The sequence below is a fragment of the Helianthus annuus genome, chromosome 10, assembly GCF_002127325.2.
Source record: "Helianthus annuus cultivar XRQ/B chromosome 10, HanXRQr2.0-SUNRISE, whole genome shotgun sequence".
NCBI lineage: Eukaryota > Viridiplantae > Streptophyta > Magnoliopsida > Asterales > Asteraceae > Helianthus > Helianthus annuus.
Window position 1 is genome coordinate 173803744 of NC_035442.2, and position 16817 is coordinate 173820560.

Here is a 16817-nt window from a genome sequence, read left to right on the forward strand (position 1 = left end):
CGAGGTCCCTGCTGATCTTTCGAGTGACTTGTCTTCGATAGATGATCCTTCGGACCATCTATCGGATCCTTCGGACTGCACATCATGAGCTGGGTATAAATACCCATGCAGTGTGTTGTGTTAGTGAGTTCTGAGAGTGCACACCCGAGAGATAGAGAGACAAGTTGAGAGCTTTCTGTCCGGAACCACACACACACACTTTGAGAGTTTACAAGTTAGGTTTGTAAACATTGTGCTTGTAACCGAAACCTTCATTTGCATTAATACAAGTTGTGTTAATCGGTGAACCCTTGTGTGTTGTGTTTATACTTGCTTAATCCCGGTTTGCTCGCTAGCTTGGATTCCGCACTCGCTAGTGGGTTAGTATAACAAGGTTTGAGGTTCGTCATCCGACAAAAAGGGACCTACATATATCATGATATATTAGAACCGAATCATAACAGCAACCAAACTCATGGTTGAATGTTATGTATTGTGGTCATTTTGTGTATTAGGAACAAGAACCAATTGATGGAGATGACATAAAGGATTTGACTTTTTGTCGTCTTGGTGATTATTTTGAATAGTAACACTCGGTTGCCTTTATGTTCAAGGTTTATGATCTACATCACTATTGGGTTATATCGAGTCAAATTTACAATGCGGATGGTGTTGGGATAACCGATACAACTGTGTCTTTATCCCGATTTACATTCCACATCGCTCTTGTGTTAGAGTAAGTTGGAATTATCAGTTTTGCTACTCATCTGCGCGATAGGTTTAAATTAAGTTCGATTTTTCAAGTTTTCATTTAATATGCATCATATACTATTACAAATAAGCCAACAGATTTGTCAATTTGACTCGATTGACATCTACTTCTAGATGTTCAGCTCCCTGATTTGATGCCCTAATTTTGACAAACTAAAACTAGCAAGGAAATTCAACAATATTCAAACCCATTTTTGATAAGTTAGATTTCCATTCCTTATACATGTAGATTGGTTGTTTTCACCATATATCTAAATGGTGGGGTTGTTTTTTAATATGCAATACACTAGTAGAAAATACACATTTCTTGACGCACATTGTGTGTCATAAAACAATAATTATGGCACGCAAAAGCGAGTCGTTGATTGAGGAGTCATAAAATTAACATGACATGCATTTGTGTCTCGTGTTTTTATGACACACATTTAATGACATACGTTTAATGACATGCATTAATGAATCACATTTGACACATTCATGACACTCATTCTATGACACACATGTTCATGACAATCAATCATTTATGACACATACCAGTGACATTTATTTACGCGTGTCATGCTTTTAATTGTTTAATTTTTTTATAGAACTATTAATTTGCACTGGATACATGTATAATAACAAAACAATAAATCTTTTCCATAAAACAAATACACACACACACACACACACACATATATATATATATATATATATAGGCCGGTTAACGTACAATAGGGCTTATCGTACATTATGTATGCGATAACCCTAGTCGTCAGATCTTCATCTCGCATTCGATTTAATACCTCCATGCGAATTGTACGAGCTGTGCGAATTCAATCTTCCACATGCGATTTTCTCCATCTACACACCCCATGCCATTTTTCACATTACCCCATGCTAACCATTTTTTCACATGCGATATTCATTTTTCACATGCGATTCTACACACCCCATGCCATTTTTCACATTACCCCATGCTAGCCATTTTTCACATGCGATATTCAATTTTCCACATGCGATTCTACACACCCAATGCCATTTTTCACATTACCCCATGCTAGCCATTTTTTCACATGCGATATTCAATTTTCCACATGCGATTCTACACACCCCATACCATTTTTCACATTACCCCATGCTAGCCATTTTTTCACATGCGATATTCAATCTTCGACATACGATTCTACACACCCCATGCCATTTTTCACATTACCCCATGCCATTTTTTCACATGCGATATTCAAATCTTCTACATGCGATTTTGTCCATCTACATACCCCATGCCATTTTTCACACTACCCCATGCTAACCATTTTTTCACATGCAATATGTATTGAATTCGCAACCTGATCGAACGGCTGGGATGATCGCGTACGTATCATACGATAAGCGCATTTGTATTTTACTCTTTTCCTATATATATATATATATATTCAAAACAATCCATTACATAATCATTTGTCGAATATACTTACAAATAAATTAACGCTAACAAAAAAATTGTTTGTCAATACATCGTCAACACCTAAAATACGATTTGTCACTTAAAAATAGAGGTAACCGCATAAGTCGACCAATCTTCGTGAATGTCATTCATATCCGCAATCGAGTATTCCTTTACTCCTTTCCCAACCTGAGAATAAATTAAATAAAATAAATCATAAAAATCATTATTTAATCCTAATATATGAATTTAAGCATTTGTTTGGATATATAATACACATTTCTCTAATATACAAACTAAAATATGCCTAAACTTAAATTATCATTGTCAAGTATTTCAACTCCTACGTAAGCTATCTTCTTCATGAACTCCATCACATAGTAGCCGCATTCAGTACCTCCTGGCTGACGTGGACACTACACAATTAAAGATATCAAGAAATGTGAAACCATTGCGATTTAAGTTTAAACTAAAGGGTTTCAATATTTACAGTATCATTCCAACCACAATTTAAATAAGGAATTAAGTGCTCACCCTGACGTTGATCCAGATGAGTTTAACTTTTTGCGTGTCATAAGCACTCTTTAATCATCTTTTACCTCCACAAACCTCAGGAAAAAATAAAGAAAATCATAAAACAACATTTAAAGACATTGTTATTGATCAAAGAAAATCTTATAGCAAAAGCAACAAACACAACAAAGAATTTATTATTAGTTTATTAGCTAGTTAGCCACTAATAGAATATATAAAAAAGTCATTGATCTTGAACAAAAATAGCCACTAAGTGTTTGGTTATTATTCTTTAAGTTGCAGTAGTTAAAGACACATCCAGACACCATAATATAAAAAATATAACTCTAAAGAGGGGAGAATTACAATGCATCTTTCATAAAAAAAGTAATGCTTACCCATGCCTCCCTAGCATACACATTGATCTTAGGTGCTCCATAATTGCATTTCTTATACCTCTCAAGAGTCATTAGCAAGCTGCTCTTCATACACACAAAAGAAATTAACGATAATTATAATATTGAACAAAAAATTTAATATTTAGTAAATTAGTGACGTAGCAAACTGTATAATATTGAATATAAGATCTAAAATTTAGTAAATTAGTGATATAGCAAAGTGTATATGTGCATTGATATTAAAATTGTTTATACATGTACGGATTCTATAAATAGGTCATTTGCATTTGTTTATTTAAAACAGTTAGTTACATTTATAAATAACCAAAGCTAAATCATTGCCCCACCACGTCCTTCTCCTCTGTCTAAATCCATTGCATATTGCATATACTGACCTCGCTCATCAACTTCCCAGATATGCACATGTAGTATTGTTGGTCTACTTTCTTGGGTTTAGATATCTCTAAAGTCCAAATTAAGATATATATGATTAATAAACAACAAGCCAAACACATGTTCTACATAGTTAAACCAAACCTATTGCTTTTTTTTTCTAATTTTTTTTAAGAAAATACTACAATATTATTCCACACGAAAAAGGACAATTACAAAGCAATGGGTCCTTCTAATTGACAAAAATCATCTTTTAATTAGTAAATATAACATCATCTTGTCATTAGCATTTGAAAAACAACGACAACAAACATTGAGCTAGATAAATCATTAAATGGGTAAATTTGAGTTCATATTTTATCTCTAAAAGGTAAATGAGTCAAACTAAAAAGTTTAGGCCAAATGGATTAAAGATCGTGGAATGCTCTGAGGTTTTTTAATCAATAGATTTGAATTTCTCAAAGCTATATCATTAGACATCTTGAAAAAAGATGATTCATCGGTGGTTAACTAAACACTGCCAGATGATTTTCTGGTCTTCAATTGTCCGCTTAATTTGGACTCATATTATCTAGTCTTCAATTTTCATATACAAAATTAATAGAAAACTAATAATGAATACAAACACGGACCTTGGCCTATACTTGGAAAATTCAGCAAAATTGAGAACTCATATCATAAACCACGGCATGTTTATTATTGAGGAGAATAAAGAGTAACTGAAGGAGAGGAATAGTTAGTACCTGAAGGTGTTTCGTCATCCACAAAATCAAAATCAAACCGTCGCTTTCATTTAGCGGGACCGAGATTCAAGTCACGCATTCACGGCGGCGTGTGACACCGACCCTTGGTGGTCCTCGATATTGTGAAGTCGACTGAAACCAGCCATGGACATCTCTCTAATCGATTTGGATGAATTTCACAAGTTTGGTAGGGGAGAGGAATATATCTGGAGAAGTCGATTGGTCGTAAGAGGGAGCCAGGAGGAAGTAGAAGTTCTTGGGAAATATGGGGAAACTGATTTTTCAAGGAAGATGGGCGAAATATTTAGGTGGAAAATTGTATTTTTAGGTTTAAAATATTTGTTGAGGGCGCACTTATCAAAACAATTTGAACTTTCTATAAAAAAATTTTGAGTAAAATGTCAAAATGGTCCTTGAGTATTGTTCGTTTTAGTCTAAAAATAAACCTTTTATATTTAGGTCCCTAAGCTTTTATTTTTATTTTCATTTTCATTCAACCGGCAAACTTGGTTAAAATTTTCTCTTAACTTTCCTTTTTTTGTCGTTTTATTCATTTAATTAAAATATATTATGACATAAAATGAAGATTATAGCCTTCATTTAAAAGAGTATTGGATTTAAATAAAACCAACTTTAACCAGTTGGCCAATAAAACTCTCAACTTTGGATTTGTACTACAGCGCTCCCAACTTTCAACTTATTGGCCGATAACACTCCATAACTAATTAAACCCTCACCCAGTAAGTATTTTTTTATGTGGCATCAGATGTGTCCTGCTGATGTGACATATGATGTGGCAACTAACATGACATTTTTGATGATGTGGCAACTGATATGGTTTTTTTGATGATGTGGCAGCTGACATCAGCTAACTGGGTTAGGGCTCAGTTAGTTAGGGAGTGTTATCGGCCAATAAGTTGAAAGTTGAGAGTGTTGGAGTACAAATAGAAAGTTAGAAGTGTTATCGGCCAATTGGTGAAAGTTGGGGTTATTTAAATCCAATATCCCTCGTTATATATTAGGAACAAGAACCATAACAGCAACCAAACTCATGGTTGAATGTTATGTATTGTGGTCATTTTTTGTATTAGGAAAAGATCCAATTGACGGAGATGCCATAAAGGATTTGACTTTTTGTCGTCTTGGTGATTATTTTGAGTAGTCACACTTGGTAGCCTTTATGTTCAAGGTTTATGATCTACATCACTATTGGGTTATATCGAGTCAAATTTACAATGCGGATGGTGTTGGGATAACCGATACGACGACTGTGTCTTTATCCCGATTTACATTCCACATCGCTCTTGGGTTAGAGTAAGTTGGAATTATCAGTTTTGCTACTCATCTGCGCTATAGGTTTAAATTAAGTTCGATTTTTCAAGTTTTCATTTAATATGCATCATATACTATTACAAATAAGCCGACAGATTTGTCAATTTGACTCGATTGACATCTACTTCTAGATGTTCAGCTCCCTGATTTGATGCCCTAATTTTCACAAACTAAAACTAGTAAGGAAATTCAACAATATTCAAACCCATTTTTGATAAGTTAGTATTTCCATTCCTTATACATGTAGATAGGTTGTTTTCACCATATATCTAAATGGTGGGGTTGTTTTTGATAAGTTAATATGCAATACGAACTTATGATTGATGAAAATGCAGTCATGGTAGTGATATGAAGACAACGGAATCACACTGTTCTAGTATACATGTTTTGAGTTCAAGCTATACGCTTTATGTAATTATACTCATTTATTTCTAATGACTCTTCCAATTAAATAAATGATACTATGAAATAGAGTTATAAATGAAGGTTTCAAAGGATATCAGCTGATTGTTCCCTTGGGGCCAAGGTATATTCACATTTGTCATTAGCCTCATGAGTCATGCCATATTTTGCTTCACTTATTCTCTTATAGCATTTGAGCTCTGTTTCTGTTAGTGCTTCACTAATTATAACTTAATGTATCTTGTATTGCTAAGACTAATCCAGAGTATGATTCTCTAATCGTGCAAGAGAGAAAAGCTATCGTATTGTCGTTTATAAATGACCAACTCATATTATTATTTTCTCCGGTTCACCAAGTCTGATGTGAAGGACATTTGGATTAGCTGGCAATACCAGTTGCAGCCAAAAGTTTAAGGTATTGTTTAATTATTTTCTTAAGGGATTAATAATACTTAAAATGTATTCTTTTTATCTGATGTTATACTTCTATTTCTTTGAGCTTACAAGATCATTTATACATCACACTTGGGCTTTTTTGAGAAAGAAGGAAAAACGGAAAACTCATCCAGATTCTTTTTGAAGATTGTTTGTATTTTTATTGCACATGCCGAGTGGAAGCATGTGCGCTTTTTATTGTTTGTATTTGTATGTAGAATCCTTGAAAAGTTGTAAGCATTTGAACAATATTACCGGTTGTCAATCCCTCATCCCCCATTTTTCTTTTTTATTCTATTTTATAGGTACCAAATCAAACAATTTGGAGTAGGATGATTTCGACCAATTGAATGGATTAATTTGGTATGTTTTTTCTCTAACTCATATCATCAAAAGATCTAACTAAACAAGAAACGGATTGACTAGGTAAATAACCTGAAAGTCAATAAGTCATCAAAAGTGTAGTTTAATTTATAGTACCTCCTCAAGGTTTTTAAAATTTTAAAAAACTATTGCAATAGTATAACTTTCGTAGTCTTGCTGACACACAAATTTTTTATGAAGGATTTTAAAGTGCCAAAACCCTTGGGCATTGTGTTGGTTAGATCAGTTTTTGATGGATGTTAATGAAGCCACTATGCTTAGTGTTATGAGAAATGTAAGTTTTATTTTGATGCCAAAGTGTGAGTTCCTTAGTAATAAATAACATTGATTCTTATTATATATTTTGCGTAAAAAACAACATAAATCAAAAGAAAGATGATGATATGGATTGTTTACACTATAAGCCTTTCAGAGATGATAACATTCTTGCCCAAGAAGCTGCTAACAGGGGTCTGGCTTTCTATATTAGCTGGTATGTTATATCATCGTATATATTTTTTTCTTATTTCCATAATAAATCCAACAAATTTTATTTGTATTTTTGTTAAACAGGGCATTAGATCCACTATTTTTTTTTGGCGATTACCTGATCTTGATTGATGCTTGACTATAGCAAATAACATTAGTTTGAAAAAAAAATTAATGGAAAGAAAAAAATTATCGCATTATGACAATAAAAAAAACGGCCTACGAACGGGTATATAGCTAGTTTGTTAAACTAAAACTACAGATGGTAAACAATAGGGCTGTAAACAAACCGAAAGTTCAGCGAACAGTTACTGAACCATTCAGCGGAAATTTCGTTTATGTTCGTTCGTTTAATAAACGAACGAACATAAACAAGAAATTTCGTTCATTAGTTAAATGAACGAACATGAACAGAGGTCTCGTTTGTTCGATTGTGTACGTGTAGGTCCACCCGGAGGATCGAGTAACCTCTATTCCCTGTTTTCCGACAAACCCGAGAGTGCGGAATCCAAACGGGTAATGTAAGGCCTCCTAATCCAAGATCTCACTCAGCTAACGCAACCAACAGGTGTGCGGAATCCACCTGATGATCAACCACTGTAGATGAAACACTAGAATGCAAAGATTTGTGAGAGAAATCAAGAATACACAGAGTATTCTTGATGAGGAAGATGAATGACGTCACACACACACAGTAGCCGCCAGACAAACACACACACAATGATTAGGGTTAGGTGCACAGAATTTCACAAAGAATCGCCGCCTTGTCTATTCCACATAAAGGTATATATACAAGGCAAACCCCGGACTTTCAAGACAAACTAGAAAGCCCGGACAAAACAAACTACACAAAACTCTGACTTTTGTCGTAAACAAAAACTCAGACAAAAGTCTAGCCTAAAACTTGGACAAAATGTCCAAGGTTAAAACTTGGACTAAGTTTCAATACATGAACAATAAAGACCCTACATGTTGGAAGGCATGCACTTATCACCTAAAGTGCATTAACAAACTCCCCCTTGATCAGTGCATGGTCTTCATTGGTCTTGAGATCTTCATCCTTTCTTCGAGTACTCGCTTCCTGCCCATACCTTGTTCTTCACACAGAATTGAACTACCTTGATGAACTGATCAGCTAGCACACGATCTTCTTCAAGGTATTTTAGAGGCAGGCGTCGAAGCTTCTTCAGATGTGCTTCCCTTAGGTTGACAAGCCAAATCGGATCCAGAATTTTTGCAATCTCAACCGTCACTATCTTCTCGGTAATCACCGCTTCCCCAGTCTTGCCATTGAGACACCAATAACCTATGTTGTCAAATTTATCGAGATCAAACTTGCGCATAGGAATTTTACGGAGGCATCTCGCTGGAGGATAGACCATTGTTAATGCACTTTTGGGTGATAAGTGCAAGGCTTCCAACATTTAGGGTCTTTATTGAACAAATGTCCAAACTTTGTCCCTAAGAAGTTCCTAGGGAGAACTTTGTCCAAGGTTTGGAAAGAGTTTATGTTTAGAAAGAGTTTATGTTTGGAAAGAGTTTATGTTTAGAAAGAGTTTATGTTTGGAAAGAGTTTATGCTTGGAAAGAGTTTATGCTTGGAAAGAGTTTATGCTTGAAAGAGTTTATGCTTGGAAAGAGTTTATGCTTGGAAAGAGTTTATGTTTGGAAAGAGTTTATGTTTAGAAAGAGTTTATGTTTAGACAGAGTTTGTATAGACTAGATTTGTCTGAGTTTTGTAGCAAAAACTCTGTGCTTGCTTTGTGCTTTATGTTTTGTCCGGGCTTTCTATTTAGTGTGGAAAGTCCGGGTTTCACCTTGTATATATACTTTAATATGGAATAGACAAGGTAACGATTTCTGTGTGAATTTCTGTGCCCTAATCATTGTGTTTTGTCTGGCGGCGCTTTGTGTGAGTGACGTCATTCATCTTCATCAAGAATACTCTGTGTATTCTTGATTTCTCTCTCAATTCCTTGCTTTCTTGTGTTCATCTACAGTGGTTGATCATCAGGTGGATTCCACACACCTTTTGGTTGCTTTAGCTGAGTGAGATCTTGGATTAGGAGGCCCAACAAGTGGTATCAGAGCAGTGTGCTCATACTACTGTAGGTGTTCTTAGTTTGAAGGTTTTGGTGAGATTAGTTCACACTTTGATAGGGTTTAGTGAGATTTTAGTGAGTTTTTGTGTGTTATTCATGATTCTTCATTCATTTCTAGTGTTTGGATGATGGATTTTGAGTAGTTTAGAGAGTTTTTAGTGTTCTCTTCATCTGGGTTTTACAGGGGTTTTTGTTCTTGTTCATACAGAGCTTTGAAGGAGATAAAGATTCTGAGTTTTGATCTTTGGAAGCTTGGTCTGAGGTTTACACTTTGTGTTTGTGTCTCCGGGGTATTATTGAACCAGTGTGTAGTCACATTGGGGAGATACTCCGAAGATTGGTTCCTTCTGAGTTTTGAGACTTGTCTGAGTTTCAATTCTTTCAGTCTGAGCTTTCTCCTTGTCTGAGTTTTCCTTTTAAAGTTAAGTGTGTCTGAGTTTCTTTGTTAGTTTGGTCCGAATTTATCTAGTTTAGGTAATTTAGTGTCTGAGTTTGTGTTTGGTTCGCATATCATTCTAGTCCGAGTTTATTCTAGTCTGAGTTTATTATTTAGTGAGTCCGATCTTTAGTTGTTTTATATTATATAATTCATAGTTAGTCTGAGGTTATTGCTGTTTCATTGAGTCTGAGGTTATTTGTTTCATTTAAAGTTAGTCCGAGTTTATACATATTAATTTAGTCCGAGTTTTATTTGTCATATATTAAAGTGAGTCCGAGTTTCCGTAAAGCTTTTAGTCTGAGATTGTTTTAGTATTTATGTCCGAGATTTAGTATAATAGTTGAGTCCAAAATTTTGTCTTATTATGTCCAAGTAGGTCCTAGTTCTCTGTGTTAGTCAAGGCTGAGGTTGTTGTTTTATTTCAATAGGTCCAACTTTCTATAATATCTTTTATCTTTTAGGTTTAGGTTTCCTTTTTGACTTTGTGTCAGTGTATTATTTTTTTTTTTTATATAGTGAGTCCAAGTAGGTCCGATTTTGTTTTTAGTTTAAGGTGGTCCGAATTTTATTGTCTATATATTAGTCCGAGTTTAGGTTTAGTCCGAGATTAAATTTTAGTTAACTTGAGTCCGAGTTCTGGTTATATCTTCTGTCCGAGTTTATCAGTTATAATTGAGCCCGAGTTCATCATTTAGTGAGTCCGATTTTTTTGTTGAGTTATATTATATATATATTTTGTCCGCGGTTCCTTTTCTTTTATTATATTTTCTGTCCGAGTTTAGTGTCCTCTTTGGTCCGAGTTTGTTAGTCTACTATATCAGGTCCGAGTTTGAGTCCTAGTTTTTAAGTATATTATTTAGTCCGAGTTTAGATTATATAGAGAGCCCGAGTTTCTTGTTAACATTTTGAGTCCGAGTGTGTTTATTGATTTGAGTCCGAGTTTTGTTTAGAAAATATATTGTGTCTGAGTTTATTGTTATAATATATTACATAGTCCGAATTTTCTAAGATAATTTAGAGTCCGATTTTTTTTTTTTTTGTTGTTTTCCTTGAAATTTGAGACTGAGGTATTAGTAAGTTATCTAAGTAGTCCGAGTTCCATTTTAGTCTTAGTGTCTGAGTTTTTTTTTATAATATCCTCTAGTCCGACCTTTTTTGCTGATTGTGTGTCCGAAGTTTTTCGAGTGTCCTTAGTTGGTCTGAGGTAAAATTCCTAACAGTCTAGTCCGAGTTTCTCTGTTGTTTGTGTTTATTTCAGGTTTCTGTGATCCAGGGTTCACACTCTGATTGAAGCTCACTTCACTGTTTGGAAGTTCTCTGTTGTTTTCTGAAATGGCAAACAACAATCTGACTACAATGGTGCAAAACCTCAAGCACAATGCTGAGGTAGGAAGTAACGACAAACCTCCTTTGTTGGTTAACGAACTTGATTTTCCTGAGTGGAAGGAGCGGTTTGAAAGATATGTTCGAGCAAAAGACATCAAAATCTGGTTGTGCATCGTTAAAGGATGTGGTGCTACACCAATACGTACGTTGACGATTGATACGTATTTGGCACTCACTGATGATCAGAAAAAGTTTTATGACTGTGAAGAGAAAGCTTTGTCAATGATAACGATGGCAATGACACAATCTATACTTCATACGTTCCGTAAGAGAAATAGCTCAAAGGAATTATGGGATAGTATGATCCAGCGATATGAAGGAAACGAAATGTATAAGAAACGACGTCTCGAACGTTTGAAGACTCAATTCGTTGTGTTCAAGGCTTTGAAGAATGAATCGTTCGATGACACAGTGAATAGATTTTATCATCTGCTGAGCGAACTTGATAGAAGTAAAGAGGGTATCTACACTGAATTCGAGAAGGTTGAGAAGTTTCTGAATTGTCTTTCGAGAGAATGGAATATGTACACCGCTTTGATCAGAGAGGGTGTTCTCTACGAAGAGCTTACATTGGAAGAAGTTGTTTAGAAGCTGAGGGGTTACGCTTGGAATATGGAAGATCAAGCATCTGAATTCGAGAAGATCCAAGATCCTCAGTTGTATAAGGCTTCGAAACCAACGGATAAGGGTAGTAATGGTGGAGTCGGTGTTGCTTTGTATTCGGAAAATGAAGGTCCTGCAAGTGAACACGCCTTCATAAGCAACAATGTCAGTTCAAGTGGAACAACCAATTCAAATCAAGGGATGTACTCTTCTAGTGGCGCTCAGAAATCTCAAGGAACAAGTGTGAACATTCCTAAGATAGATGCAAGCGGTTTGAAGTTGATTGAAGAGAATATGGGTTTGTTGGCGTCCTTCATGACTGCCTACGAGAATTTCTGTCTTGGGAAACTCGTTGAACCGTCAAGTCTTGATGAAGACTTCGATCAGATAGATCAAGACGAGATGGAAGAACTTGATCTACAGCTCAATATGGCTCTGTTAGTCCGTAGAGCGAAGAAGTTTCTGCTGAAGACGGGTAGGAAGTTCATAGGAGGTCAGACAAAGACTCGAATGGGGGTCGACATGTCAAAGGTAAAATGTTACAACTGCGGGATCTACGGGCATTTCGCACGTGATTGTCGAAAGCCGAAGATGGAAAGATCTGACAACAACTCCCGAGGAAACAACTCAAGACCTCAAAACAATACATCAAATGCTGCCTCCAACTCAAGTGCTCGTTCAAGTGGGTCTGAAAATACCACATCTTCGACAAACAATGCTATGGTGGCTCAACCTCTACAGAGTGTGACTGAGCCTTATGACTGGGGTTGTGCTTTGGAAGACATCTCAGGAGCTATTGTGTCACAAGCTTTTATAGCTGAAATTGTGAACGAAGAAGTGTATGAAGAGGTTGTTGAAGAGACAAGCATTGAGGAGCTTGAAGTTGTGGCTGAAGTTCTTGGGGAAGAGTTGGATTCGGGGAATGTTACTGAGAATGAAAGTCCTTCGATCGAAGAGACTGTTGAAAAGCCTAGCAAGACAGAAGATGGAGAAAAAGGAGAACGCTTTGAATTCAACATCTCCACAGTTGAAATGCAGCAATTTGCGGATGCAGAAGCTAAAAGGTTGGAAGAAAATTCCGTAGAAAACGAGGCTTGTGCATTCATGGCTGGCATTGAGGTAAAATCATCTTCTGTAGATAAGCGATGTGCTAGATGTGTTGAGTTTATGACTAAGATTGATAGATATGCACTTCATAACACAAACTTAATTGCAGATTTAGAAAAATCCAGAGAACTCATTGCTGTTTTGTCTAATTCGGATAAAGAACACCGAATTAAGATAAAAGCGCTAAAGAATGATATCTCCGAATTTGAGAGACTTGTGGCTAAGGGAAATCTTAAAAATCAGGAATTAAAATCTGAACTGGAAACAAGTCAAAATTCTGTTTTGGAAAAGAACAAAATCATTTTGGAAAAAGATACTCTGATTTTGGAATTGCAACGAAAGATTGAAAAGTTTAGGGATTCATCTGAAGTGATGAATTTCTGTATTAACAGCCAACGTCTCAAAGAATCTGAGGAAGAAATGTTTGGCATTGGTTATACCAAGGTGCCTCCTCCGGTAAACCATAACTATACATCGATGCCAAGCATTGATCCTGAATTGGCAAACTTTGTGCCAACGACTCCTCTGACAGTTGAACCTCAAAGTGAGTCAGAATCTGAGCCAGATGAAGTTACAGACTCAGATCAGTCGAAGAAAAGTGGCATGTCTAAGAAAAATGAAGTGAACCTTAAAAACATTGAAAATTTGATAAGCAACAAGATTTTGGAAATTTTCAATCAAGTTCAAAATAAAAAATCAAAACCTAAGTCACGTGGGAAAAACAAAAAGGCTTTGAAAAATGTCCCTAAAACAGAGTTTGTTAAAGGGGAGGATTTTATCAAAGAAGAAGTAAAAATTGAAACAGGTTCCAACTCACAGTTTGTGAACCAAATTTTGAAAAATCCCACCAATGCCTCTTCATCTTCGACCGATCATGAGGAACGTCCGAAGAATGCTGCGAAAATTCGCAAATGCTACAAGTGTCGTGGGAAAGGACACTTAGCAGCAGACTGTCCAGATGACAGGGGTAAATCACTTGTTGATCCAGATCAAAAGAAACCTTTTGTTGACAAACCACAAAATGAATCAGTTAATGCTGAAAAGAAAAATGGTAAAAATCAAAAGGTTGAGAAAAACAAAGTGATTAAACAAGAAGTAAAACCAGTTGTTAAAACAAATGTTAAATCACAACAAAATCAGGATCAAGAGGAGAAACCCGCTGTTATTAACCGTGGGGACAAATCAGAAAACGTCCCTCAAAGACATGATACTCGTGAGAAAACCCCTCACAGACGACAAAATCATGTCACCTTTCAAGGCGTTGAGAATGACAAACGTTCTGGAGGTTCGAACAACAACTATGCTAGACCTCATGCATAGAACAGATTCGTGAATGATCGAAATGGGTCACCCCCCCGATTTCCAAATCAAAGACCACATTCGGATAATCATCCACGAACATTCTCAAGACACGAAGATGCTCCTAGATTTGGTAGGAATTTTGAGCCTCCCAGAAATCAAAATTACAATTACCAAAACTATGGAAGCCGAGGGTATGGAAACTCTGGTTATACCAACAGATCGTCAACTCCGTACAATCCACGATTTGCGGGGACTCATTCCAACAATTTCCGAAATGGAAATGGTGGACACAGAGGAGATGATGGTTATTTCAAAGAGTTTTCTTATGTTGACGAATCAGGACGACCCAAGACCATCATGGCTTGGGTCCCACACTCTAACTAAATTTTTGTTGGGAGTGTAGGAGCAGCTGAAAAGGGCTATCTATATTTGGTATATCGATAGTGGCTGTTCCAGACACATGACAGGAAATAAAGAATTATTGAACAATTTTAAACAATTTCGTGGTGGTTATGTGAATTTTGCCGGTGAAAAGGGTGGTTATATCACCGGTGAAGGCTCCGTGTCGAATGGAAAAATCACGCTGCATAAAGTGAACTACGTTGAAGAACTGAAGCATAACTTGATGTCGGTTTCTCAAATCTGTGATAACAAGTACACGATGCTGTTCACTGATAAAGCTTGCTTCGTATTGCGTCCGGGATTTGTTGTTCCTGAAGATTGGATCGTTATGAGGGCTCCAAGGGTGAATAACACATATGTCATGGACATGCGCCCGTTGGTTAACTCATCTGCTCCAGTGACTTGTCTACTTTCAAAGGCGACTGAAGATCAATCGTATCTCTGGCATAGGAGAATGGGCCACGTGCATCTGCGAAAAATGAACCACTTAGTGAAAAACAACTTAGTGTTGGGGGTTCCTTTACGTAGTTTTAATATGCACAACAAATGTGAATCATGTGAAAAAGGAAAAATCAAACGAAAACCTCATAAACCGAAAACAGTTAACTCAATCCAAAAACCACTTGAGTTGCTTCACATGGATCTTTTCGGCCCGATCCATGTTGCTAGCATTGGTGGTATGTCTTATTGTTTAGTTGTCACTGACGATTTCTCACGTTACTCATGGGTATTTTTCTTAAAAACAAAGGATCAAACCGCTGGTATTTTAAGAGATTTATTCAAACAACTTGAGAAAAATTATTCACTTCCTATTAAGAAAATTCGAAGTGACAACGGCACTGAGTTTAAGAATCAGTATATGGATGAGTTATGTCGGGAAATGGGAATAATTCATCAGTTCAGCGCTCCATATGTTCCTCAACAGAACGGAGTTGCAGAACGGAAGAATCGTACCCTAATTGAGGCGGCCCGCACTATGCTTTCTGAATCAAAATTACCAATTTTCTTCTGGGCCGAGGCGGTGAACACTGCAAGTTATGTGTTAAATCATGTGCTTACTGTCAAAAGAGAAGATAAAACTTGTTATGAATTGCTTGAAAACAGGAAACCAAACTTATCCGGTTTTCAGCCTTTTGGGATTAAGTGTGTTATCAAACGCACCAAAGATACTCCGAAAATGGGAGAAGTTGGTGAAATAGGGTTCTTTTTGGGTTATGCCAATGGAACTCCAAACAAACGCGTTTATAACATCAAGAAGCGAACAGTGGAGATCGTGTTTGATATAACTCCTTTGAGTTTCGATCCTCCACCGTCCGAATTCGGTCCCAAAAGCGGTTATGATTATGATAAATTATTTGATTCATTTGATCTTCCTGATGTTTCAGAAGAAGATTCGGAGGTTGTATACACACATCTTGTGAACCAAGATGAAGTGGATGCGAGCTGGAGAGCAAGTATTCCTACTAATGTGTCTTCGAATGTTCCAGTCGCTGATTCTTCGATCGTAAATGATGTTGTTGCTGAGCAGAACCCCAATGCAGCTGCTCAAACTACAAGTGGAGATCTATACGTTGACTTTTCAGCATATCCAAATGTTGTTGCGTCTTCTGGTAATGGTGAAGCTTCTAGTAGTAATGCAAATGTTGAGGGGGGAGATTCAATCGAATTTGGGAAACAATCTTCAAGCTCCGGCAATCCCAGTTCCAAGAACAAATATTCATCATCCTGTTGATAATATTATTGGGAATCCAACTGCGGGGGTGCAAACGCGAAGGAGTATTTCAGAGATGCAATGTCTGTTCTCTGCTATCAAGAAAGAAGAAATCTACAATCTTAGCCTGCATGAATGCTTTATCTCTCAGATAGAGCCGAAGAACTATCAAATGGCTCTGAAGGATAATTCTTGGTGTGAGGCGATGCAAGAAGAGTTAGCTCAGTTCGACAAGTTAAAGGTGTGGAATTTGGTCGATCTTCCAAAGGGCCAGCATGCAATCAACACGAAATGGGTTTTCAAGTGCAAGAAGGACGATAAGGGTGTCGTTGTCAGAAACAAAGCACGGTTGGTTGTTCAAGGCTTCAATCAGGAAGAAGGGATTGATTATACAGAAGTTTATGCACCGGTGGCAAGACTGGAAGCTATTCGTTTGTTTCTAGCCTTTGCTGCACACATGCGTATCAAGGTCTATCAGTTGGATGTGAAAAGCGCGTTCCTTTACGGGAAATTGCATGAAAC

At 36.5% G+C, this 16817-nt stretch overlaps 1 long non-coding RNA gene across 1 annotated transcript; it reads right to left on the reverse strand.

Moving 5' to 3' along the window:
• Nucleotides 1-2159: 2159 nt before the first annotated feature.
• On the reverse strand, nt 2160-4515 carry LOC110883598. The gene is made up of 4 exons (XR_004869972.1): nt 4224-4515; nt 2711-3166; nt 2524-2592; nt 2160-2365 (listed from the first exon to the last, which is right to left on the reverse strand). It is a non-coding gene; the product is annotated as an uncharacterized LOC110883598 (long non-coding RNA).
• Nucleotides 4516-16817: the final 12302 nt, after the last annotated feature.